Here is a 3170-nt window from a genome sequence, read left to right as displayed (position 1 = left end):
TTTGAAATTTTAGATTATTTTATTTATTTTAATTATAAGATCAGATATTATTTTTTTATTAAATTTTAAATGATCTTACTTTGATATTAAAATATTATCTTTTAAAAATAATCTTGTACTAATTTCAAAATTTGTTAACCATATCATATTTTTTTTTTTTCAATTTTGTTATTTTTTGAAATATATTTTATTAATTAAAATTATAAGATTAGGAATATGTTAGGTTTAACATTTTATCTTATTAGATATTTTTTTGTTAAAATTATATTTTGGCAAAAATAACATGAAATTTGAGAAATTGGTTAGTTTAGTTTGAATAAATATTTTAGGTTTTCAAACCATAATTTTTTCAAACTTATTTTTTTTTTTTAAAATATTCTAACCATATAAAATACCTTAGTTTTTCAATTAGTTTATTTATGTAATATTTAAATTTATTAAATTATAAGACTTACAATATAATAATGAAATATCTAAATTTAAAATTCAAGATATTTTATTATATTATCTTAATAGAAATTTTAAATAAATTTAAATTTTGAATAAACTTGATATTTGAAAAATTGGTTAGATATTTTTGATTTTTTTGTTAGAATTTAAGAAATTTAGGAGTTTGTTGAATTTTGATTTTTTTTCAAATATTCTCTAACAACCTAAATTTGAATTCTAGTTAAGATATTTATTTTAAAATTTAATTTTTTTAAAAAAATTTTAAAATTGAGATATTTTAGCTTACTTTCCAGTTATTCTAGATCAGTTATTTGTTTGTATTGTTTGATTATATTATTATGTATTCAATTTTTTTTTTTTACAAACCTATTATTTATTTGATCTAAATTGCTATGATTAACTTGTTGACAAATCCAATGATCTGATTTTAAAATTAGTCCAATTGTCAATAGATCTTTTAAATAATTTGTAACAGGTAATTTTTGCTATTTCTTTCATCTGTGTAAACCTAGTAACATGATAGAGCCCATCCAAATCATTTGACCTATGTGAGCCTATATGTTTGCTATTGGGCTTAGATGCATATAGGAAGCCCATTTAAGTTTTACTAAGTAAATGGACTAGGTTGCTAAAATAAATTTTAAAATAAGTAAATTTATTTAGGCCCAATTAGATTTGGGCTTATTCAATGAATAACAATTGTTTATTTAAAGGTTAAATTCCTCTCTTTTGGGCCTTGTGTGAGAGTTGGGGGCCAATAGAAGTGGGTACAACATACTGAACCCAGCTCCCCCTCACATGAACTACCCCAATTGTGAAGGCCCATTTGCCTTATTTAAATAATTGTATTAGGTTAATTATATTAGTCTAACCTAATTAAAATTGAATTAGCAACATAGTTAACTTTTAAAATATATGAAATTTATTTTTTCATTTAATATTTTAAAGTTAATTTTAGAAAAACACTTAGTTAATGATATATATTCTAGAGAGTTATTTCTAGTACTAATTATATTTCTAATACTTAATTAGGAAAATATCATAGATTGTGAAATTAATTGTTTAATAATTAATTTTGGTACAATCTAATTTAAGTATGTTTTTCCTAGTATTAAATTAGAATTAATAATTAAGTCTTCTCTATACTTAATTATTTATTTCTTAAATTTAAAATATTTAATTAAATTGAAAATTTAAATATTTAAGTTGATTTTCATCAGGATACTTAAATATTATTATTTTCATGTTATTTAATTAAAATTGAAAATTATTTTAAGTTTGAAATCTTATTTCATAATAACTTAAATTTGAATAATTTTCAAAATATATTTTATTTTATTTTATTAATCTTTTTCCCACAATTTCGAAATTGTATTTCTTAAATGCAGAAATTTCAAATTTTATTTGAAAAATAGATTAAAGTTGAAAATTATTTATTTTAATTTTGGACCAACTTAAATCAATGATTTTTTCATTTAATGATTAATTAAAAATAAATTAATTAATATATATTATAATTAGAAATTGAATTAATTAGTCAATGAAAGTCTAGATAGATATTATCTGTTTTGCTTGAAGTATTTTTCTAGTGTATTTAATTAAATAGAAAATTAATATTTAAGTTGATTTTCATCATGATACTTAAATATTTGAAATTTTTCTTATATATTTAACTAAATAGGAAAATTATATTTTTTGTTGTAAATTAATTTTATTAATTAATTTTGGGCTAACATTAAATTAGAATAATTTTTTCCAGGATTTATTTTAATAAGCAATTTCGAAATTTGTATTCTTAAATACTTCAATTTTTCGAAATGCAATATATATTTATAGAAAATTAAATTTGAGTTGTAAATTAATTTAAATTAATTTTGAAACAACTTAAATTGAATATTTTTCTAAATATTTATTGGAAATTATTACTAAGATGGAAATAATTCATGTTATTTTCATATCCATCTAAGTAAAATTTATAAATATTAAATTAAAATTTATATTTAGAATTTTTCATTCTAAATTGGAAATTTTAATTAAATAAATATATATTTAAAATAAATATTAAAAGAAAATAAACTTTAAATAATGAGCTTTTAGTTATAAGGATATTCGATCTCCATTGTTGGTCTTACAATAGTTAAATGTTTTCAATATAACCTCGAGACGCTAGACTTCGTCCCCCTTATAGATGGTTATTCGTTGAACGCATTTAACACCGTAAGATCTCATTTGATAAGTGTTTTGTAAGTTTTCGTCTCTATTAGACTCTCCTCTACGGTGACTACTTAGAGATAAACTTATAAAACATGAAACAATGGTGGAAGCTCATAAAATGAGAATAACCTTGACTCTCGCCTACCGGGACAACGTTGGATTCTTATTTTGATCGAATTAAAGGTTGCTAGAATGGTTTTCATTTTAGATGAGCTGACAACTCTATTCAATGAATGATACTTTGACTCTCGCCTACCGGGACACTGTATCAGTTTGTTGAAGACCTTGGAAATTATTTAGGATTGTATGTTTTAGTATTTTCACTTGTCATTCCTACTTGCTATATGTTTAATAATTTCTGAATTGTGTATGAATTTATATTGAACCATGTTATTTTCTGTTATTAAATTGTAGTTTAATTTCGAATCTTCATTGTTGGTCTAACTTGATTTGTTGTTCTAATGAGATAAATCTCTAGTGGATTGTCAATATTAGACAAACATAAT

The sequence above is a fragment of the Cannabis sativa genome, chromosome 6 (genome assembly GCF_029168945.1).
Source record: "Cannabis sativa cultivar Pink pepper isolate KNU-18-1 chromosome 6, ASM2916894v1, whole genome shotgun sequence".
NCBI lineage: Eukaryota > Viridiplantae > Streptophyta > Magnoliopsida > Rosales > Cannabaceae > Cannabis > Cannabis sativa.
This window is presented reverse-complemented; position numbering follows the sequence as displayed.